The sequence below is a fragment of the Lontra canadensis genome, unplaced genomic scaffold (genome assembly GCF_010015895.1).
Source record: "Lontra canadensis isolate GAN:19392208 unplaced genomic scaffold, GSC_riverotter_1.0 scaffold71, whole genome shotgun sequence".
Taxonomy (NCBI): Eukaryota; Metazoa; Chordata; class Mammalia; order Carnivora; family Mustelidae; genus Lontra; species Lontra canadensis.
Window position 1 is genome coordinate 342,991 of NW_022631065.1, and position 24,886 is coordinate 367,876.

The following is a 24,886-nucleotide window of genomic DNA, read 5'->3' on the forward strand; positions in this document are numbered from 1 at the left end:
CCGCATCAGGCTCTCTGCTCCTCAGAGAGCCTGCTTCCCGCTCTCTCTCTGCCTGCCTCTCTGCCTCCTTGTGATCTCTCTATCTATGTCAAATAAATAAATAAAATCTTTTTAAAAAATGCATAAACTCTTGTGTAGAGTTGGAAATTTTACATCCCACTTTTCTTCCCTGAACCTTATCTTCAGGTAATTTTTTTAAAGATTTATTTATTTGACAGAGATCACAAGTAGGCAGAGAGGCAGGCAGAGAGAGAGGGGGCTGAGCAGAGAGCCCGACGAGGGGCTTGATCCTAGGACCCTGGGATCATGGCCTGAGCCGAAGGCAGAGGCTTTAACCCACTGAGCCACCCAGGCACCCCAGTCTTCAGGTAATTTTTGCTTAAAGCTCTTTTACTGACTGTTCACTATCATATATCTCTGCAGTAAACATATTTATGTTACTTTCTTAATGTACTATAATAATAAATCTTTCCATTAAAATATGTGGTTATTTCTACTGATTATTAAGACCTAATCAATCCAAACATCATAACAGAATCCAAAATTTGATATTTATTAAATATAACGAACATTTATTAAAAACACAGTATTTTTTTCTCTGCCAATAAATTTATTTTTCTATGGCTGTGAAGGTTAAGTTTATGTGTCCACTTGGCTACTAGCCTCTGGTGCCGACTTGGTTAGCCAAACACCAGGATGAAGATCTTGTTAGATATGATGAGCATTTGAATCGGGAGACTTGGAGTAAAGCAGATTACCCTCCACAATGTGGGTGGCTTCATCTAGTCAATTGACTTTTACAGCAAAGACAGTTTTCCTCAAAGATGGATTTCTTCTCAACACTCAAATATGGAAACCCAGCCTGAGCTTCCTCCCTGCTGCCTCGCAGTATCTGGACTTAAGATTCTCCAGCCTGGCAGTCTGTGGTCCTATAGATCTTGGGTTTGTAAGTCACCCCAATTGTGTAAGTCAGTTCTTGAAAAATAAATCTCTGTTTCTGCCTATACATCTCTCTGTTATCTATCTATCTATCCATCCAACTATCTATCTACCTATATCTATCTCTGTATTTGTAACTCTTAGAGGCAACTTGTTAATGAGACCAAATTAAAAATTATTCTGATAAATTGATAATGGTGAATTTTATAATTTTTCCTGGTACCCGTGGACAAAGTTCCAAATATACATGCAAAATTTTATTTTTACAGACAAGTTTGGAATGTCTTCCATGAGAGAAATGGACAGTTGAGAGTGATTGTAGTTTAGTAATTCATTTCATGGTTGAATATGATTACATCTAATAATAAAATATTTCCAAATGGACTGATATAATGTCAGTTTTGCTACAAAACAATGGGGATAAGAAAGTAGGTAAAGGTATAGAAAGCCCTTCCATGAGTTGGAATTTGCTGAAGTCAGATGATGCATATACGAGGTTTCACTATATGATTTTTTCTATTTCTAAGTATGTTTGCAATTTTCCTAAATAAAATTTAGAAAGAAGAGAAACAAACTGGTTATATTAATAACTGTGGGTTTTTTTTTAAATTATTTATTTATTTTAGGGAGAGAGAGCACAGGGGAAGGAGCAGAGGAGGGGGGAGAAGGACAAGCAGACATCCCACTGAGTGTGGAGCCCAAACTGGGATTTGATCGCAAGACCTCAAGATCAGGGCCTGAGCTGAAACCAAAAGTCAAACACTTAACCTACTGAGCCACACAGGCACCCCTGTTTATAATTATGTTTATTAATTCTATTATCATTTTAGCTTTTTGGATGTACAGATGATCTACCATAGCTTTGGTAGATCTCTAGTGCCTTCAGACAGATTTCTTCATAGCTTTTTAGTGGAAAGGCCGGTCTACAATAACATGAGCTGCTATTGATAGAATTATCCAGCCCTTTTTTTTTATGGTTTCTTAATCCTTTTTCATGTTTTCAATGATCTCTTTAATTTCTTTAAACATCTTAAATATATTTATGTTGGCTCTACAGCTTTTTCTGCTGACTCTTGGTCTTAAAACCATGTTTTGTCATGTGTATTTCAACTGTAAACTTATATTTGTTGGAAGGCTACCAATGGGAACCTTCTGAGGTTTCTGAAGGAGGTATATGCCTTTAGAAAGAATTTGCATTATTTTCTGGAGACAACTTGAGACATTGCCAGATATGGTCCATTTTAGTTTACTTTTTAACTCATGATAGAAAATTTCGAACAGGGGCGCCTGAGTGCAGTCAATTAAGTGTAGGCTCAGGTCATGATCCTAGGGTCCTGGGTTCAAGTCCCACGTCACGCTTCTTGCTCAGCAGGGAGCCTGCTTCTCCCTCTCTGTTCCCCTGCTTGTGCTCTCTCTCTCTGTCAAATAAATAAATAAATAAGAAATTTTCAAGAATAGTATCTAATCCCCAGCTTTGACAACTGTCAGCTCATAGCCAATCTGATTTCATTGATAAACCTCCATCCACATCCCCCTCACATATCATGATGAGTAAATTCCAACATCATATAATTGTGTCCATAAATATTTCACTACATATCTCTAATAGATAAATACTTTAAAAGACCAAAACCACAGTACCATTATCACATGCAAAAAAATGGACAGTAGTTCCTTAATATTGAATATTCAGACAGTATTCAATTCCAGTTATATTATGAAAGCCATATTTTTAAAATAATTTTTTTAAATTTTTTATAAACGTATAATGTATTATTAGCCCCAGGGGTACAGGTCTGTGAATCGCCAGGTTTACAGTCTTCACAGCACTCACCATAGCACATACTCTCTCCAATGTCCATAACCTCACCACCCTCTCCCTACTGCCCCCCACCCCCCCCTGCAACCCTCCATTTGTTTTGTGAGATTAAGAGTCTCTTATGGTTTGTCGCCCTCCCAATCCCATCTTGCTTCATTTATTCTTTTCTTACCTCTCAAACCCCCCATGTTGCATCTCCACTTCCTCATATCAGTGAGATCATATGATAGATGTCTTTCTCCGATTGTGAAAGTCATATTTTTGTCTATATATTTATTTGAACCATAACCTAAATAAGGCCTTCACATTGCAGTTGGTTGATATGTACATTAACTTTCTTCACGTATAAGTTTTCCCTCCATCTTTTTTTTCTTCTTGTAATCCATTCATTGAAAAAAACTGGACTCTTTGTCTAGCAGAGTTTCCCACAGTCTAGCGTCTGTTGCAGGCACCCCTCTGGTGTATTTGACATGAGTTTTTTTTTTTTTTTAAGATTTTTTTTTTTTTTTTGACAGATAGAGATCACAAGTAGGCAGAGAGGCAGGCAGAGAGAGAGAGAGGAGGAAGCAGGCTCCCTGCCGAGCAGAGAGCCCGATATGGGGCTCCATCCCAGGACCCTGGGATCATGACCTGAGCTGAAGGCAGAGGCTTTAACCCACTGAGCCACCCAGGAGCCCCTTGACATGAGTTTTAAACACTTGATTGGATTGAGGTTTATTTTTTTCTTTTCGCTATCTTATTTTAAAGATTTTATTTATTTATTTGTCAAAGAGAGAGCACGAGCACACAAGCAGGCAGAAGGAGAAGGAGAGAGCTGAGCAGAGAGCCTAATGTGGGACCCAATCCCAGGGTTCTGGAATCCTGACCTGAGCCAAAGGCAGATGCTTAACTGACTGAGCCATCCAGGTGGCCCAACCGCTATCTTATTTTAAATTAAATGAGAATTTTTTTGACCTTGTAAATAATGTGAAGACAAGCCTATATCTGTAGTCACTCAGGCTTTTGACAGTTTTCTGAGGAAACTCTCCAGGGCCTCACCAAGAGTCAGGCGGTGACAAACTCTTCCATACTGCCTTCTCCTGGTTCCTCCTAATTCCTCGTTTCCGTAAGGTGTGGCCCTTTGTAGGAGTCCAGCTTTTAAAAGCGGTCGCTGATCTCACTCCTTGCTCTGGAGACTCTTGTCCAGTTCTCTGCTTGTGGTCTCCGTGCTAAGAGCCTGGGGTGAGCAGGATAGCTTCCACTGGTGATTACCTTGCATTGTTTCTTCTCCCTAGGGTTTCCCCTTTTGTATTTGTTTTTCCTTTTTGCAAACTCACCGTGCACTTGAAAGTGTGGAACTGTTTTGTCCTGGAGGATTTCAGTATATTGACTCTATTTCGGGAAACCCTGAACTCATACGTAAAAACCAAGTTTGAGAACTACCTTTGAACTATCCCCTAGCTACAAGTTTGGACAGAAGGAATGTTTGAGCAGAAGAGGTGTCTGATGGAGATCTGCTCCCGGAAATGATGTTAAACCCAACTGGTGAGTAGGAAGGGGGCCTGGACGAGAGGGGAGGAGGCGGTGGTTTGGAATTGGGGAGGAGTGTTCCAACCGGAGGAAGCATGGGCCTGAAGTCTGCAGCACAGAAGGAAGGAACAAAAAACTGGCATGGTGGCAGAGGGCCCAGGATGAGGCAGAGGGAGAGACCTAGTCCATCCGGCCTCACCAGAGAGACTGGGCTGGAGCACTGAGATTTCCACCACACTGAAGTCATCACTGTGATCTCCCCACCCAGCCTCTCTTATCTTTGCTAAAGTTCCAGGATGTACAAAGGCGTTTTCCCCACCTCTTCAACAGCGGACAGTTAGTCTCATTGCACCAGTCAAGAATTCGAGGCTGGAAAACCTAAACAGTCCACAGGCTTCTGGATAAGCTCGGATTTAGGCTCCAAGAATATACAATGATTTCGAGCAAGTGGGCCGATCTGAGTGATCAATGCCACACCTTCGGATTTCTCTGCTCAAATGTCCCAGCTTCCTTTTCTTGTGTTGTTTGGGAGGCGTTTTCCTTGTCAGGTAAATCCAGCCCCAAAGTAGCTGAGGGAGCTTGGGTGGCTTTCCCTTGGGGGGCAGCTGCCTGGGAAGCCAGCCAAGTTGCCTTTTGGTCTTCTGAGGGGAAGCCAGGGTACAGGTTGGGGCGAGGGGCTGAGGAGAGGGAGGGCTCAGCCCTCTTCATGTGCCTGCCAATAGCATTGTACACCCCTGCCACCAGCCATCTCTTTAGAGTTAAAAATACAAGTTGAACGACTCCATTAAAAATGAAAGACTTGTTGGTTAGCAGACTGTGAAAGAACTCGTTCAATGATGCCTGAATAATATTTCTCCCTTTTTGGAGAGTTTGTTTATTTCCTAGGGCTGCTATAACAACGTCCCATGACCTGGATGACTTAAAACAACAGAATTGTCTTCTCATACAGTTCTGGAGGTGAGAAGTCCAACATCTAGACGGTTAGCAGGGTTGGTTCCTTCAGTGTTGGCAGCCATCTTGGGCGTCTGCTCATTAGATGAGATGTCCTCACAAAGCATCTCTTTGGGTCTCTGTCCTCACCTGGCCATCTTCTTATAAGGACATCAGTCGCACTGAATTAAGGCCCCACCCTAATGCAGTATGACCTCATTTCAGCATCACTAATTCCATCTGCAGTTACTGTTGGTCCAAATACAGTCACGTTCTGAAGTCCTGGGGGAGAGGACTTCAATATATCTTTTTAGGGGACACAATTCAACTCATGACACGGTGGGAAAGTATAAGTAAAAGATCTATCATATCTGTTCATTCCTCTGCAATCTGGATAGAGGTCAGCTGCTGTTGTTAACTTCCATTATCCTCTTGGCCTCCATGTCTGAGGCCACAACAGCTCAACCCTTCAAAAAGGCAAAAGAAATTCTCCAAGTTTTCCTCACTAATGGCCTCATGCAACAGCAAAGTCCAAGGGTCAGCCCTTGGCGGAGGGCTCACTTAGAGATACTCGGACTGGCTCCCTGAGGACTCTGGCAAGAAGTTATGATCTGACAAGGTGGGGAGGAGAAAAATCAGACTTTTTTGGGGATTTACTTTGGAGAATGATGTCAGATAAGGATCTCATTTTGTTGTTACAGCGATATCCATCCACTTATCCCTCAGCTCTTTGTTGAGGAACATTTGTAATATGTGGAAACCTTCTCTTGTCACATGCTGAAGCTTTATGTCTATTTGCGTCTTTCCATCCATCATCATAATGTGTGTCTCTAGTTCTTCAAGCGTCCTTCAGAAAGCACTGAAGTTCTCTTCATGTACATCCTGCCCATTTATTATTTTGTTTATTTTTTTGGCCTTTCATTTGTTATTGCTCTTGGTGCCGAAAGGAGACTTTCCTCCGTTATATTTACTAATTGCTTACTTCTAAAATTAAAGAAAATGACTAATTTTTCTCATGTATCTTTTGTTTGTTTTTTAAAGATTTTATTTATATATTTGACAGATACAGATGACAAGTAGGCAGAGGCAGGCAGGGGGTGGGGAAGCAGGCTCCCCGCTGAGCAGAGAGCCTGATGTGGGGCTCAATCCCAGGACCCTGGGATCATGACCCGAGCTGAAGGCAGAAGCTTTAACCCATTGAGCCACCCAGGTGCCCCTTACCTGTGTGTTTCGTAACAAGCCACTTTGCCAAAGACTCATAAGCCCTAATAATTTTTCAGATGATTCTTTTGTACTTTGGGTTTAGACACTCAAGTGATCTGAAAATAGTACTGTTCTCCAAATGTAGTCTGTACATTCCTGCCTCAAGGTCTTTGATTTTGTTCTTAATTGACTGAATTGCCATCATTCACATCTCCTAAAAGCGTTCTCTTCATCAAGACTTAATTTCTCTGTGAGACTTCTTTCAACTTCGCTGGAAAAATTAAAGTCCCTCTCCCCGAACTTCCATAAAACTTTGTATATGCCTTTATTACAACCATACTAAAAGGCATTATAATTATCTGCTTATAAAACTGCTTTCCCTCAGGACACTCAGAAAAAAAAAAAGGCATACATTTCTTCTCTAGGCTAAGAGTCAAGTTGGAAAAGTTCTATGTGGATGACAGAGCAATGAAGCCCTTATTCACCCAAGTCTTCCCTCTTCTGCATTTTTGGTGGTTGATGCAGATAAGCGAAGGAGTGAGCCCCTAAGTCCGGGTGGATAGACCAAGGAGCCCACGAGGCAGGAAGAGCTAGAAGCAGACCTCAGACCTAGGACCGTGGCTTTTCTGCCCAGATGCTGAACTCCAGCAGGGACCTCCTGTCCCCAAGGCTTTCTGCCGGCCGCTCATGTGGGGACTTGATCAACTTGGAAAGGAAATGGGCTGTCTGGTCTGTGTCCCGCGACGGTCCCAGACCTCAGCCCCCATTCTGCAGCCCAACCCCAGCCAGCCGGGGTTCATTGCCGGCTCTTGAGCAGACTCATGCCACCTAGAGGCGGACGGCGGAAGTCCTCCTCCCGCAAACCGGTCCGGGGCTTGAATTCCAGTTCCTTCCGCCCGCGAGCAGACCCTCCCAGGCGGTGCTGGGGTCCGTGGTGGAATCTTCGGTGAGGGGCTGCCTAACCTGAGAGCTCCGGGGTCCCACTGGCTGAGGTAGGAGCCGGGGAGAGGGTTCCCTCCGCTGCTTCCCATTGCGAATTCCCACCTCCGCCCGCACCGGGTGAAGGGGAGAAAGGCTCAGCCCGCAGGGACCCCGGCAGCTCCCGCTCTCTGATCCTCCCTCCCACCGCGAAGGCCTCGCCGAGGCCGGGATTGCCAGGCAGGGTGGGGGGTGGGAAACAAGGCAGCTTTATTTTGCATAATGCCTTCGGACAAACGGCCCCAGATCGGGGCGGAGGAGGCGGCTGTCAGGCCAGGAATGCACACACCTGTACCTGGGAAGGTTCCTTTGAATTCCTGCTGCTCCTCGGTCTCCCTCGGGCTTGGCCGCTGGCTGTGGGTGGGAGCCTGGCAGCCTGTGCCCTGGGGAGGAGCGCTCCACCCAGACCTCCAAGCGGAGCGGCCACCGGGGAAGAGACGATGGCACACAACCGATTTCTAAAGTTCCCCCAAAGCGCCTTCCTCTCATCGCCGGATTCCCTCCCCACCTGCAGTTCCCACCCCTCCCCCACCTTCACCCGACGGAAGCAAAGCTATCCGGAAAAAGAAATAGTTGGGTGACAGACTTCTCAGGGGCTTTCAGGCAAAGAATGGACCACAGAGGGCACACAGGAGGCCCCTTTATCCTGTCAGCCTGAGCCTTGCTCATAGGTTCTCTTGCTTCCAAGTTCTTTATCTGGCGGATGAGGAAACCAAAGCCCAGAGCTGTTACATGCTCTTCCCAGTTCTCCAGCTGATGGATGCGTTACTGGTTTACTTTTTATAACTTGTTCTGTCGGAATTATTATGATTATTATGATTATTATTTTGTTTGAGAGAGCGAGAGAGCGTACAAGCAGGGGGAGAGGCAGAGGGAGAGAGAAGACTCCCTGCTGGGCAGAGAGCCCGACCCTGCTGGACTCCATCCTAGGACCCCGGGATCATGACCTGAGCCAAAGGCAGACACTCAACCAACTGAACCACCCAGGCGCCCCTCTGTCAGAATTATTTTATAACAGAGCCATGCATGACCTTATCAGATTAGTACCGCTCACTAAATCAGTATTTTGGAAACCTCACATGAAAGGTCCTCTAATGTGATCAGAGGGAAGTAGTGATGTGCTGACTGCACCTGGCCTAGTGCTCAAGATGGCAGCCTGGGCCCCAGCTGCAAGGAGAAATTGCACATTTTCCTTGCTTTGTGCCTGGCCCAGCTGCTGCTCCAGAGAGGGAGATGGTGAGGGCTGGCTGTGGACAGGCCAGCCTTCAGCCAGGAGGTAGCCAAAATAAGAGTGAGATGTAGGATAGAGGCTATAGTTCTACCTGTTGCTCTGCTCTAGAGTCACACAGAAGATCCATCTGAAAAGTTTATCTTTACCTCTGTGACGTGAGGGGAAAGGGAGTTTTCTGTATTTTTTCTCCTGGGTCAGGCAAAGCAGAGGAGAGAGCTGGCACTCAGGGACCGACAGTTTTGGGCAGAGCCCAGCACAGTTAAGAAAAAATGCGAGAAGGTGAAAAGGGAGGTCTGCAGGCCCCTTTGGCCCTGAGCCATGTGTCCAGGGAGCAGAGAGGGTGTGTCTCACCTCTGCGGGGTCTAAAACAGAGGGAGCCATGGCTGTGTTCTTGAACAAGGGGTGTTACAGAAGGAGAGAATAAATGAAGAGTATCAGCAAAGAGAGGCGGAAAGAGGAGATGGGGTGGCCATGGACTCTCACCTGACCTCTCATTAGAGGAGCATTTCTTTGAGTCAAAGAACCCTGTGCAAGGTGTGGTGAGCGGGTCGGTAACAATGGAGCTGATCACGATGGGTACCAGGAGAGGTCCCCGAGGTGCAGTGGAGCGGGGAGGGTGCGCATAGACCTCCCTCTAGGGGTGTAAAAGAGCCTGGGCTAGAGGCACCTGGGTGGCTCAGTGGGTTAGGCCTCTGCCTTCGGCTCAGGTCATCATCTCAGGATCCTGGGATCGAGCCCCGCATCAGGCTCTCCGCTCAAGCAGGGTGCCTGCTTCCCACCCCCCCGCCCCCCGCCTGCTGCTCTGACTACTTGTGATCTCACTCTCTCTGTCAAATAAATAAATAAAAATCTAAAAAAAAAAAAAAAAAAAAAAGCCTGGGCTACAGTTCCAGCCCTCAGGCCAGCACAGCTGGGCCTGTGTCTTCCAGTTGGGATAGGATATGATGGATGAGATATTTCAGCTGGAAAACGATCCTAGATTTTTCTCATCTCTGAAAGACTTCTGAATGAACAGCAATGTGACAAACCACAGGAACTCCATGGATGCAAAGAGGTCAGCAAAATGATCACTTTGGTTCCAGACCCAGAGACCTGTCCCTGTGTCTTCTGGACCCTGGTGTGTCCCAGGCTTTACTGCTCTCACAAGGAGCCAAGGGCTGACAGAGGGCTGAGCCTAGCAATCTGAAAATTGTGTTCAAAGCACGTCATAGATTTGAGTACAGTGGCAGCCTTCATTTTCTAAAAGTGACCACAACAGTGTTTTCAGTCTCACCCGCCTTCCAGAAGCTTGTCTCTCTCCAATCAAGAGATGCTGACCATTTCCCCACCCCCACACCCTGCCTTGAACAAGGGCTGGCCTTGGGACTGCCTCATCTGATAAGCAGAAGGGATGATCCCTGATTTCCAAGCCTTCATCATTAGAAGTGATACAGCTGCCATTTGACTTCCTCTCTTGGGACCTGGGATCCCCAAGCTGGTATTTAAGAAGTTCAGTTATCCTGAAACTACCACCTGGAAAGACTATCTATCTATTCCTGTCCCTCCCTATATCTGCATCACCTCTATCGATATCGAGAGAGATGCTCGTGGAGCCCCCCATGTTCCAGTCCCCAGATGTTTGAATCTTTCCTGCCCACGTGGCAGACATGGGAGTGAGTGACCTTCAGATGGCTCCAGCTCGCACCCCTTGGCCTCTCCAGGTGCTGCCAGATGGGGCAGAGATGAGCTGTCCCTATCAAGCCCTGCCTGGACTGCAGACTCCTGAGCAAAAAAATGTTATTTTAAGTCACCAAATTTTGGAGTGGCCTGTTGTGCAGTATCAGATAGTTGAAACACAGTTGTTTCTTCACCACATGTAATGCCCCATCAGTAACCATAAGAGGTGTGTATTACCCTCCCTAATTTACAGGCAAGAGAAGCAAGGCTCAGAAGAAATTAGTCACAGGATGTTATGGACTGACTTGTGTCCTCCCCAAATTCATATGTTGAAGCTTTAACCACCCCCCTCCTCCATGTGATGGTATTTGGAGTCAGAGCTTTAGGGAGATAATTAAGGTTAAACGAGGCTGTATCTGTTAAGACTGGTGTCCTTTTAGGAAGAGGTCTCTTGTCGTCTTCCAGAAGGTCTCTTGTCGTCTTCCCCGGTGTGCACACAGAGGAGAAGCCATATGAGGACACAGTGAGGAGGTGGTCATCTCAAAGCCGGGAAGAGAAGTTTCACCAGAAACCAACCTCAGTGGCATCTTGATCTTGGACTTTTGGACTTCTGATCTGCAGAAGTGTGAGGAAATCAGCTTCTGTTGTTTGAGCAATTCAGTCTCTGGTATTTCGTTATGGCAGCTGACTAAGGCACGAGAAGATGGTGTGGGCTTGATTCATACTGCAATTCTCCGACTCCAATATTTGCAGCCCGCTCACTGCACGGTCTAACTGTCAAAACAAGACTCTGTTCATGAGTAATGGTGCTCTGTGGTCTCAATTCCCAAGTCAGGGTCCTGTTCTAAGAGTCAGGCAGAACCAGAGCAGGGTAACTTCTGATCTGCCTGATCAGGATTTGCCTCATCTGCTGTTAGAGCTCCAATACTGGACCAGGCCTGGGGTCAAGGGCCAGACCCGCCAGCAGACAGTTTCCAGAAGCTAAGGGAGGTGCTCAGTTCTGACCTCAGCTGGGACAGTGTTGGGGTAGACCCTAAATGATTTTTGGGACTCATACTAGATCAGGAAATGGGGATATAACCAGGATTTTTTCTTTCCCTTCTCTCTTTTTCGAAGTATTTGTTGAATGTCAGTGATTTGCCAGGTGCTATTCTAGGCATTGGGAATAGAGTAGCAAACAAGCCAGACAAGGGCCCTGATGGCATGGGAACTTACATTCTAATAAATGCAGTAAACAGAGAAGTAAATGAGTAGACACGAAGGCAAACCAATGAGCTTCTAATTGTGATAAACGCTGTGAAAGAAATAAACAGCTGATCTGACAGAGAATGTCTTGGCAGGTGGGGGGATCTGAAGGGTGAGATTTGAGCTGGAATGTAAAGAGTGAGAAGCAGCGACCATGTAAAGAGTGGCAGGTGAGTGTTCCAGAGGGAAGTACAGGTGCAAAGGCCCTGAGGTAGGACATAGCGAGGCCCACTGGAGAAACAGAGAGAGAGGGAGTTGCTAAGATGATGGTGATGATGTGAGGCATGGTATGAAGGAAAGTTGATGGGGGGAGGCTAGACTTTACAGGCCTTAGAGGCCACAGCAAGAAGTTTGATTTTAATAAACTAAAGGTAGAGTTTAGTCACCATGGTGCTGAACAAGGGTAATAAATGCACAGACACCGTGGTTGATGGAAAGTATGCTCGCCCTCCCTGTGAGGGTCTGGACAGTGTCTGGTGATGAGCCCTTTGTCTGTTTGCTGCCCCGGCCAGGACCCCTCTGCCACTACTGGGGACACAGGGAAGAAATGACCACTTGCTTCCTTCTAAAATTGAATCTCAGGGCACAGGGACCTCAGAGCCCTCCGTGGCTGCTGCTGGGAGTAGGGACTGAGAGCCCAGAAAGAGAATAAAGGGAACGGCAGTGCTGGTACTCACGTCCTGGTGCTGTAATACAACAAGCTAGGTAGCTTATAACAACACAGATTTATGTGGCGCCTGGGTGGCTCAGTCTTTAAGCATCTGTCTTTGGCTCGGGTCACGATCCCAGGATCCTGGGATCGAGCCCCACATCAGGCTCCCTGCTTAGCGGGAAGCCTGCTTCTTCCTCTCTCACTCCCCTGCTTGTGTTCCTGCTCTCTCTCTCTCTCTCTGTGTGTGTCAAATAAATAAATAAAATCTTTTTTTTTAAGATTTTATTTGTTTAATTGACAGAGATCACAAGTAGGCAGAGAGGCAGGCAGAGAGAGAGGAGGGGAAGCAGGCTCCCTGCTGAGCAGAGAACCCGATGTGGGGCACCATCCCAGGACCCTGGGATCATGACCTGAGCCAAAGGCAGAGGCTTTAACCCGCTGAGCCACCCAGGCATCCCCAAATAAAATCTTAAAAAAACACCGATTTATGATCTTAGGGTTCTGGAGGTCAGAAAGCAGACATGAGTCTGGTTGGGTTGAGATCAAGATATTGGCAGGGCCGAATTCCCTTCTAGAGACCCCATAGGAAGATTAATTTCCTTGACTTTTCCAACTTCTAGCGGCTGTCTACATCCCTTGGCCCATGCCTGCCACTCCCCCTGCCCCCACCATCTTCAACCAGCAATGGCAGGGTAAGTCCTTCTCACACTGTCAGGTCTCTGATTCTTCTGAGGTAACGTCTCCCTCTGACAGCAGTTGGGAAAGGGTCTCCACTTCTAAGGACCCATGTGATGAAATTAGGCCCATGTCTTAGACAGGGATGCTGCAGTAAAATACCACAGACTGAGGAGCTTCTGAAGAATAGAAATTTGTTTCCGGTTCTGGGACCTGGAAGTCTGAGATCAAGGCCGCTGCACGGCTGCATGCTGGTGAGGGCCCTGCCCTCTTCCCGGTCAAAGATTTCTTGTATCCTCAGGTGGTGGAAGAGGTCTCTTTTGTAAGGGGACTAATCCCTGCTCACAAGCGCTCTGCCCTATGACCTCATCACCCCAAAGACCCCACTCCTAATATCCTCACCTTGGGGGTTGGATTTCAACATAGGAATTTTGGAGGGACACAAACATTCAGACTTTAGCAGTTTACCTCAGCAATCTCCTGTAATCTCCCCATCTCAAGATCCTTAACTTCATCATATCTGTGAAGTCCCTTTTGTCATGTAAAGTAACAAACTCACAGTTTCCAAAGATGAAAATGCAGACATCTTTCAAATCACTATTCGGCCTCCTGCAAGGTTCGTTAAGGGCTAAAAGAAGGATAAAAGTGGTTAAGCCTGGGGTTCCTCAGGTGGGCACATCCAGATACTCTATTTAGTAAACCTTGGTGAGCTTTTTGTCTGAAAATTTTTTTTTTTTAAGATTTTATTTATTTATTTGAGAGAGAGATCACAAGTAGGCAGAGAGTTAGGCAGAGAGAGGGGGGGAAACAGGCACCCTGCTCAGCAGGGAGCCTGATGTGGGGGCTCAATCCCAGGACCCTGAGATCATGACCTGAGCCGAAGGCAGAGCCTTAGCCCACTGAGCCACCCAGGTGCCCCTTGTCTGAAGTTTAATGCTTGTTCAGGGAGACAGAAATGAACATTAAAAACAGTCATCATTTATTAGGAACCCATCATGTACCATCCGCCTTCTGTAACTATCATGCTTAGTACTTAAAAGAGTTTGCATTTGCATTATGAGAAGTGCTTTGCATACGAGATAAGGATGAAAACGACTTAATACTTGCAGAGCTAGCTTTATAGTGTCTCACTTCAGAAACCCCAACATCAGCTGGCTAGTGCTGACTGTCCAAAGGGTCTGGTTCCCAGGCTCACAAGGACCCTTCTCTGAGCTCAGAGATACCAGCACTCATTAAGCAATGCCTCTTCGTAGGATTTTGAGTTTCAGCTCCTTAGTATCCCTCCTCTCTAAATTCTAGGCATTCATATTTTTAACCTCTTTCCTGTGTTCTCTCAGCCCTGGGATTGATAGAAGCTTCCTGTAATTCTTACCGTCTTGATGCCTTGAGGGTTCAGATTTACCCTTTCATTCACCTAGTTAACACATGTATACCTAGGTAACATTTTTTAATATTACATTTCCTCTATTTAAATAATGGTGCTATTTCTGTCATCTGGATGGTTCCTGACTGATACAGAAATTGGGTGTGGCTATCAGGAGGTAGAAATAAAGTGGGGCCTTTCACTGTTCTATCTAGTAACCCACTTGCAGAATTTTTGCTTCCCATCTCCACCATATTGAGCTCTGTTGGTTTTACAGTCTTAATTCTCAAGGGGGGGAAAATGCTTCCACCAAAGGACACATTAGCAATTCCACTGAACTAGCAGATGAAACTGCCACCTGGCCATTTTGGTCCTCTCCTGACAAAGACTCCGCAGATGAGGAGAAGTGTTACTATTCTTTGTGGAGATTAATGGGTGGTTGATCTCAATACTAAGAAGGAATGGAGTTGTTGCTGCAACACAGGATAAGGCAGGACACATCTGGAACCCAAGAGAATCTCTGGGATATCTCTCCACTTCCATATGCAATGGTAAAGGTCAATGAAAGTGTCGACAACCCCCCAGAATGACAAGGACACTGAAGATTCAGATCTTCTGAGAATGTACGTTTGTGTCACTTGTCCAGGTGAAAGGAAACCTAGAAGGGGCCATGGAGAACGAAGTTCATAAATGTCAGCTACATCTTCACGACCATTTCCAGAAGTAAGACTACCAGAGCTAGACATCTGTGCTGCTTCACTTGCCTGTGTGTGTACAGATTAATGACTTACCCCTTCTCTTTCCTCCTTGACTGATGCAGACCTTTCGATCTGTTTGAAATTTTGGAGTAAACCAGGGCTGAATCCCCAGTTTGCCTTTTTTCTATATCCCAGCTCTCACTTTAGTTAATGTTGTCTGTGGCTTTCAATCTTACTTATATGCCAGTGACTCCCAAATTCATATCTCTGGCCCTGGCCCCCACCAGAATTCCAGACATACATTTTCCTTCCTATCTACTTGATATCGTCACTTGACAATTTAGTAAGTGTCTCAAGCTTAACGTGGCCAAGACAGAACTCATGATTCTGTGTACTTCCTTCATACCACCTACTCAGCCTGTTTTCTCCTTTGCAGTAAATTACACAACCATCCAGACAGTTCTTCATGTAAAAAAGCATAGACATCTTGATTTCTTTCTTCCCCTTACTCTCTATGTCTAATTCATCAGCAAGGCCTAATAAAGATGTCTCCAGTATATACTTTGGTCTGTAAAATACAGCCACATCTCACCATGTCCTTCACTACCACTCTGGTCCAAACCACCACATTCTTCAACCCTGACATCTGCAGTAGTCTTCTAGAAGGTATTCCATTCCTTATCGCATTCTTGTGAATCCCTTGACCCCCATCCTCTGTATGGTAGCCAGAATGATTTTTTAGATACATAACTCAGCTTTTTTTTTTTTTTAAGATTTTTATTTTATTTATTTGACAGACAGAGATCACAAGTAGGCAGAGAGGCAGGCAGAGAAAGAGAGAGAGGGGGAAGCAGGCTCCTGGCTGAGCGGAGAGCCGGATACGGACTCTATCCCGGGACCCTGGGATGATGACCTGAGCCGGAGGCAGAGGCTTTAACCCACTGAGTCACCGAGGCGCCCCCATAATTTACCTTTAAATCCCTCTAAAGCTTCCCTGACATACACATCGTGAAATGAACATGCTTTATCCCAGTCTACAAAGCCTTACCGTATCAAATCCCTGACCATCACTCCGACCCCTCTCATGCCACTTCCTCCCTGCCTTTCCTCTTGAGGCTGAGACTTTTGTGAGAGTCCAAGGGCTACATCGCAAGGAATAGAGCCTAAACGGGGAGATGCAGGGAGGAAACCCTAATGCTCGGCATCTCCCAAGCTGGTCCCTGGTGGTCTCAGCCACAGTGAATCGACGCTCTGCTACCCATTTCCCCCCTGACCTGCAGTCATCTTGAAGATGACTAACAGCTCCTGGGGCTCAACCCCCACTCCAGCTCACCTCTGTTCATCCCACAGCACCTTATTACAGACTCTCAACAGCTGACAAGTCTTTCTATCGATGCCCAGAGAATTACAACACAGAGGAAACAGAGAAGCCTCTTGTCTTTGTCCTTTGTCATGCTCCAGCTCCCCTGACTTCTGACATGAAAGCTTCTGTCAGGGTGGATACACTAACCTCTCTGAGTGTGACTGTAGGTTGTTTTGATTCTGCCTGTTGCAATTTGAAATCTTACCCGAGTTTTCAGCAAAAGATCGGGGTGCAGAAGACAGCCTGTGGGTTTCTTTTTTCTGTCAGGAATTATCCTCTTTGGTAATTGTGGTTGTTCAGGTGAACTTAATAATGAGATAATAACTAGATACATCCGTTTCACTTTGTATTGGAGACACAAGCAAGGAGATCTATGTCGGTTGGTCTGTCAGTCAATCAGGAAACATTAGGGAAGTTTAAAAGAAAAAAAAAGAAAATGAAAATGAATACTCTTCAAGCTTGGCTTTAAAGCCATGGAATCGGAATTTCCTATGCTGAAGAGATTTTCATGTGAAATTATGATTTAAAAGCTTCATGAGTGAGTGTTTGTTTTTTTTTTTTAAGATTTTATTTATTTATCAGAGAGAGAGCACACGTGCACTAGCAGCGGGGAGAGGCAGAGAGAGAGGGATAAGCAGGCTCCTTACTGAGCAGGGAGCCCACTGTGGGGCTCAATCCTGGGACCCTAGGATCATGACCTGGGCTGAAGGCAGCCGCTTAACTGACTGAGCCACCCAGCTGTCCCTTCACGAGTGATTCTAATGTCTCTAACATCCTGGATAAGATGGGATGCTTTAAAAGGCTTCCTAGGAGTGGTTTAAGGGTTCCCGCCCTCAAAGAAGCCAAGCAGAACTCCAATTAGAATCAGAGACTCACACCTCCTATCACATCTCATTTGAAGGTGGAGAAAAAGAGGCCCAGAGGAGTCAGCGTCATCATCCCCAGCTCACACAGCTTCCTAGTGTCAAAGCCAGGGCCTCAGCTCAGCGCTCTGAATGAATGGGGAAGAAGGAAAGCAGAATTTATCGTGGCACAATGATTCCCTAATCCAAGAGGTCGAACTTCTAACAATAAGGAAAATTTTGTGGGGAAAAGGGAGGAAACAAATACGGATATTCTGAAGGAAGACCAGTCCTGGGGAAGGTCAGTGAGGGGGAGAGGCAACAGGCATTCCCTCCTCTTACCCCCGCCACACCCCCTCCCCCCGCCTCTGCAGCTCTGATGATTTTCCCAGTCAAGGAAAACTCTATCTGGCATGGGTGCTGGAAGAATGGGAAGGTAACATCTGCTGAGGGATAAAAATAGAAAGTATTATTGAGCTTTTTGAGGCTGCTCACTTGAAAGAGGAGAATAAATCATTCCTTCGCCCAGAGCCCTTATCTGTTCTTTGTGCCTTTGACTGTGGGTGTGTAGCAGGTGGGGATAGAGAAGGTGAGGAAATTTTTCCTCAGTGGAAATCCCCTCTTGGTCAGGCATCCATTTGAGGGAGATGGGGGTTGTATCCACAGTGGCTGTGTGGGGAGGAACATCCCCACAGAATAACAGAGAAACAGACATGAATGACACACAGGGAGAGGGCAAAGCAGAGGGACACTGACTGACATGATGAGAGAAACAGGAAGGTCCTATAGGGAGGCGAGAAGTAGGAAAAAGAAGAAAAGAATGGGGTGGGACCTATTCTACTCCAAGTCCAATTTATATGCCTCTCTGATATTTTTGCGGCTCTCTGGGCTTCTAGACACATCTCTGGCACACTGCTTCAACATCTCCCCGGCCCTAGCTCCTTTTGGTGTCCGGTGCTTATGATGAGCTTTCTCCCAGGGTTGAGAATTTGGTTACAGATTGAAAGGCGGAACCAGGTAACTTCTGGTAGCCCCTTGGTTGTCTATGCATAATCAGGGGGACCCCAAAGATGCTTCTGTGCCTTGACTTCTCTCTCCGCAAGAAACTGGCATTCTTACTCACCTTTGACTTGCAGCCCTGTCCCGCTGCTGCAGCGGGGCTGATGAGATTTTCCTTTAATGTGCATCCCCCCTTAGTCAGCACAAAGGCCTCTATTCTGTTCAACCGATATCCTGCGCCTCTCCCTACAGTCAACATTTCTTTAGCCTTAATCCCTTAAAACCCCCTTAAACAACTCAAAAGCAATAAAGAGATAGTTCTTGGTTACATTTCTCCCTTTTGCTTTGTTCTTCCTAAACCTGTTCTCAGATTGCAGGCCAGAAGGTCTTTGTGTGAATGTTGACTCATCTCGTTCTAATGAGATCACCGACAGCATCGACTGGGCGGCTGGCTGCTCCTGGGCTGGGTGTTGGGTAACAGAGCCGTCTGGCGATGGGACAGACTTCCTGGAGGAGAAGCGAAGGAGGGGAACCTTCTGTGCCTGGGACTTTGCAATATCCTTAACTCCCAGGGCCCTAAGCTTGTGATCTTTCGGTCCTGCAAGACTGCGAGTCCCCAAGTGACTGGATTTCTTCTGTCCATCCCTACAGTCCCCAAACACCTACAGCCTGTAATGAGACTGGTAATCTGTCTCCCATGATACTCCTGGGGTTTGTGTTAGCCACAGGTGGAAATATGCATGGTCCTCATTAAACTATTAACTTTAATTTGGTTTCTTAGCATGAAGGTGTTTGATAGAAATTAGCTAGGAAGGATAGAGTTTTTAAAAATATTTAATTTATTTATCTGAGAGAGAGAGAGCGCACAAGTTGGGGGGAGGGGCAGAGGGCTAAGCAGACTCCCTGCTGAGTGGGGAGCAGGAGGCGGGGCTTGATCCCAGGACCCCAAGATCATGATCCAAGCCAAGGTCAGCCACTTAACTGACTGAGTCATCCAGGTACCCCGGAGAGATAGATTTTAATAAAGAAAATAAGTAAGTCTTCGGACTATAGCTGAGGAGGACAAGCCTTCGCCAGGTGAAGAAACAGAAAATCCAGAGTGCAGTCTATGGGAACCTGGGGAAGGGCACCTGCGAGCACATGGTAAATTTGGACAAAGCCCCCTGCTTCTTGGAACCTGAGGACCTCATCTGTAGAACAAGGAAAATAGAATATTGCTAGGTTATGTGATAGGGGCAGGTAAAGACAAAAAAAAAACCAAGTATGTTGACTATTAAGTAGTAATCAGTAGGCCAGATCGTGAAGCAAACTATGGAGGAAGTGTTAGTGGCTGGATACTATGTGCACAATTAAATTAACTGTAATCATTTGGCATCGAGCTAAGCAGTGTGGGGCCAGGGAGGGAGGCAGGAGTGAGGTGGTGGTAAAGGGGAAGGGCAAAATTCTACCCTAACCAAACAATTAAAGGTAATGAATATTGTTAATATATAATGTAATAGAACATATACATATATATACATATTGACAGGCACATATTTCTGTTCATATGTATGTGTGTATTTATTTATTTATTTATTTATATTGATCTATGGAAGGGGTTGGATGGATAAAAGGGACTAGGTGAAGGAGGTGCATAAAAAGATGTGGGCTTGAAAAAAATAAATGTCAAAATAAGATGAGGCTTTGTGTATTAGCCTGTGTCTCAGGTATCATCGATCTAAACATTGATCTCCCAGTCTACAAACATAATACATCTGTCCATTGACTTAGGTCTGCTTTAATTTCTTTTTGCAAGATTCTGTAGCCTTCAGTATACAGATCTTGCATATCTCCATTATATTTATTTTTTGAGCATTTTTCGTTTCTTTTTTTTAAGATTTTATTTATTTATTTGGCAGAGAGAGAAATCACAAGTAGACAGAGAGGCAGTCAGAGAGGGAGAAGCAGGCTCCCTGCTGAGCAGAGAGCCCGATGCGGGGCTTGATCCCAGGACCCTGAGATCATGACCTGAGCCGAAGGCAGAGGCTTAACCCATTGAGCCACCCAGGCACCCCACATTTTTAGTTTCTTCATTGCAGTTTGTATGGTGGCATTTAATGGAGTCAGGTTCATTTTCTAAGTATTAGCTGCTATAATGCAAAAATGCAAGGGATTTTTGTATATTCACGTGGTACTGTACAATCTTGCCAAGTTATTAGTTTTCCTAGCCTATACATAGATGCCTCAGGAATTTTTAATTTATTTTTAAGTTTAATTCCCCTCCAGAGACAATTTGGCAATGTCTGGAATTTTAGCTGTTACAACTGGAGAGGTACAAGTGGCATCTGGGATGGAGATCCAGGGATGCTGCTAAGCACAGAATGGCCATGCACAACAAGGAATTTTCCAGCCTAAGGTAGAGAAGCCCTGATATAAAAGTATGTTGATTTTTTTTTTAAGTATGTTGTTTCATTTCCCAAAATAGGGTTTTTTTCCTAGTTATCTTACTGCTACTGATTTCTAATTTAATTCCATTGTGGTCAAAGGAAATACTTGATATGATTTAATTTTTAGATTTTATTGAGACGGGTTGTATGGCTCAATGTGTGGTCTATTCTGGTGAACATACCATGTGCACTTGAAAAGAATGTATGTTCTGACTTGGGTGTGATGTTTTATTGGTATCAGTTAGGTCAAGGGGGCTGATAGTGTTGCCCATTTCGCCTGTGCATTTGTTGGTTTTATTTTATCTGATCTATTCATTGCTGAGAGAGACGTCTTAACACCTCCAAATATGAGAATGGGATTGTCTTATTCTCTCTTTAATTCTGGTTAATTTTACTTCATGTATTTTGAAGTTCTGTAATTAGGTCTACACACATTTATGACCATTAAGTCTTCCTAATGAATTGATCTTTTTGTTATTTTGAAATGTTCCTCTTTGTCCCATAATACTTTGTCTTGAAATGTTTCTTACCCAATATTATAGCCACTTCAGCTTTATTCTGCCTACTGTTTGAATGGCATAAACTTCCTCCACCATTTATTTTCAGCCTCTGTGTGTCTTCTAAAGAAAACATGTAGTCGTTGTCTTAGTCAGCTTGGGCTGCCCTAACCAAATACCATAGACATTTACTTTCTCATAGTCCTGGAGGTTGAGAATGCCAAGATCAAGATGTTGGCCAGTCAGTTGCTGGTGAGGACTTTCTTCCTGTCTGGTAGGTGGCCACCCTCTTGCTGTGTTCTCACATGATGGGGAAGAGAGAGAACAAATTCTTCAGTCTTCTCTGATTAGAACACTAATCTTTTCAGATCAGGATTCACCCTTATCCCCGTATTTAACCTTGATTAATTTATTATTCCAAATATAGCCACACTCTGTGGGGTTAGAGCTTCAACATATGAATTTGGGTTGGGGGGCACAGCTGAGTCCACAGCAGGAATTTGATAATTCCTGCTCTTTAAGAAGTTCAGTTCATTGATCTTTAATGTAATGGTTGATATATCATTTTATAATTTGTTTTCTCTATCTCTCTCCTTTTTTTTTCTTTTCCTCTTTTCTTGTTCCTCTTTTTTCATTACTTGAATATATTTTAGAATTCCAGTTTAACCTTTTTTCTTTTTAAGATTTTGTTTATTTGACAGAGAGATAGTGAGAGCTAGAGAGCACAAACAGGGCAAATGGCAGAGGGAGAGGGAGAAGCAGGCTCCCTGCTAAGCAGGAAGCCCAATGCGAGGCTCAATCCCAGGACCCTAGGATCATGACCTGAACCCAAAGGCAGACACTTAACTGACTGAGACAGCCGGGCACCCCTTCTTCTTGTTTTTTAAGTTATACTTCTCTGCACTGTTTTTAATGGTTGTTCTGGGATCATAATACACATTTTTATCTTTTCACCAACCACTTGTAGCTATTGATTTTTTACTTCCTGAAAAAAACAGAAACCTTGTAACCATATATGTCTCTTACCTCCTTCAAGTTATAGCTGTCATATATCCTATATCTGTACAGGTTATAAATCCCACCAAAAATGTTATAAGTCTTGCTTTCGACGGTCATGTGTATAAAGAAATGAAGAGAAAACAAAACAAAACAAAATCAGTCTTTTAATTTACCCAGATATGTACCTTTTCCAATGCTCTCTATTCATTTCTAAAGATGTTTGTTTACATCTGATAATATTTTCATTCACCATGAAGAATTTCCTTACTATTTTTGCAGTGAGAGTCTACTGGCAAAGAAGTCTGTATTTTACCTGCATTCTTGAAGGATATTTTTGCTAGATATAAAATTCTGGTTTGGTAGTTTTTCCTATAAAATGGTTCTTGGATCTTTATCTTTATCTTTGGGTCCACTTCTAGGAGAACTCAAACGAAGACAGAAGTTGTAGTTGAAGAACATTGTCTATAATTCTTGCTACACAAAGTATAGTCTGCAGAGCGGTGCATCAGACATCACTTGGGGACTTAATAAAAGAGCAGAATCTCAGGCATCATCACGGAAATTATAATCTCCATTATAAAAAGATCTTTGGGGACACCTGGGGCTCAGTCATTTAAGCATCTGCTTTGGGCTCAGGTCATGATCCCAGGGTCCTGGGATGGAGTCCCATATGGGGCTCCTTGCTCAGCAGGGAGTCTGCCTCTCCCTCTGCCTGCCACTTTCCCTGCTTACTCCCTGTCCCTCTGATAAATAAATAAATAAAATCTTAAAACAACAACAACAAGAAGAAGATCTTTGGATGATTTGTGTACCTATTAGTTTGAAAAGCAGTGGTCTATATGCTAACTATTCTTTCACATTTCCTGAGACTTGCTTCATGGCTACATGACATGTTTTTTTAAAGACTTTATTCATTTCAGAGAGGGATAGAGAGTATGAGTAAGGGGAGGAGCAGAGAGGGACAAGAAGACTCCATGCTGAGTGTGGAGCCCAATGTGGGGCTTGATTTCACTACCCTGAGATTATGACCTGAGCCAAAACCAAGAGTCTGATGCTTAACCGACTGAGCCACCCAGGCGCCCCACATCCATTCCTTTCAAGATTGCTTATCCTGTTTGTTCATCTTGATCTTTCTGTTTTATATTGTTGGAGAATCATATGATTCTAGTAAGACTAAGACTAGTAAGGTCTCTGGTGATCCTTGGTTGTCCATTCATATTTCTAAATGAAAGATCCTTGCTAAGTGTTTGTAGCTACGACAAGTTCCCCTGCCAATATTCAAGCTGTTTCCCCAGCAGACCTCACCCTTGAATGGGAGGCTGAGTAGATAACGCCTACAGAGCACGTGCCTGGAGAGCAGCAGGCTGGCAGGCCACCAGGAGTCCTCAGAATTGTCAAAGGAGAAGGTTTTCCGAAGCAGGAGAAACACTTCAGTGTATTTCATTGCAGGGGGAGGTGGGGAGGGAGACCTGAGTATCTCTCAGCTTCTGTTCACCCATCATGGATGTGCAGAGTTACTAGGCTTGGCTTTGCTTCTTCTGGCTCTAATACCATGTCCCAGAGCTTCCCTTAGCAGATCCTCCAGTTCATTCGAGAGCTGTGCTCAGCTCTTGTGGATGATGCCCTCCTCGGCTGCTCTGAGAAGGAGAAGGAGCTGCACTGGGGATCTTTAACTAGTTATTCCCGTGATTGCCTCTGGACATCCCACCTGGTCTCTGCACTTTGAGAGGAAGAGTCGGAGTTTCCTTAGCGACCTTTCAAAGGGGAATTCTTCACTGTATCTGCCTCAGATGAGCTTTGTCCATGAACCTGATTGCATCTGTTTCCCAATTTCTGCCAATCTCTTTTAAATTTTTGTGTTGATGTCTTATTTTCCAGACCTGTTCTAAATTTATTATTTGAAAATTATGCAGCCCATTATTTCACTTAAATGCATACATTCAACCCATCATGTTGAACTAGATGTTTTATTACTTTCTAAGTTTTGATTTTTAGATTTCAACTGAATTTTCTCTTACAGGAAATTGCTCATTCCATTTCTCTACTTCAATAAAACATAACTCTTTATTTAAAGAACTATTTTGATAAGGAATAACATGGAGGACATGGGGAGATGGAGAGGAGAAGTGAGTTGGGGGAAATTGGAGTGGGAGACGAACCATGGGAGACTGTGGACTCTGAGAAACAAGCTGAGGGTTTTGGAGGGGATAGGAATAGGGTTGGGTGAGCCTGGTGGTGGGTATTATGGAGGACATGTATTGCATGGAGCACTGGGTGTGGTGCATAAACAATGAATTCTGGAACACTGAAAATAAATTTAAAAAAGAAGAACTATTTTGATAACCCAATCAAATTATTTTAACAACCCTAGTTAAAAAGAAGATTCCTTTAGAACAGTGGAAGAAAAAAGAAACATCCAAGTTCCCATTTTAATTAACTGGAATAATTATTCCTATTAAGAAACTTGATTTTGAATGTTCTGTTGTAATTTGATTAGTCATATGTCCTTCCTCATCTTCCAGTACTTTACTATTTGAATTGTAATGATTCTTTTTTTTTTTTTTTGCTTTTCTCATCTAATAAGAATAAATACTTTAATTTCCTTTTCCATCACTTTCTCTACCTTATGACACCTGTGAAACCTTACAAATTTTCCTAAATTACAATGTCCCTGATAGCTTAGTAGAAGAGATACCAATCTGGCTTTTGTATTCCATTGTTAGAGTTAATGAAAATTGAAATTTATATCTAATAGCTATACCTTTTATATGTTAATCAATACTTTGGAAATTTTCTTTAAAAACTTCAGTTCAGGGCACCTGGGTGTCTCAGTGGGTTAAGCGTCTGCCTTTGGCTCAGGTC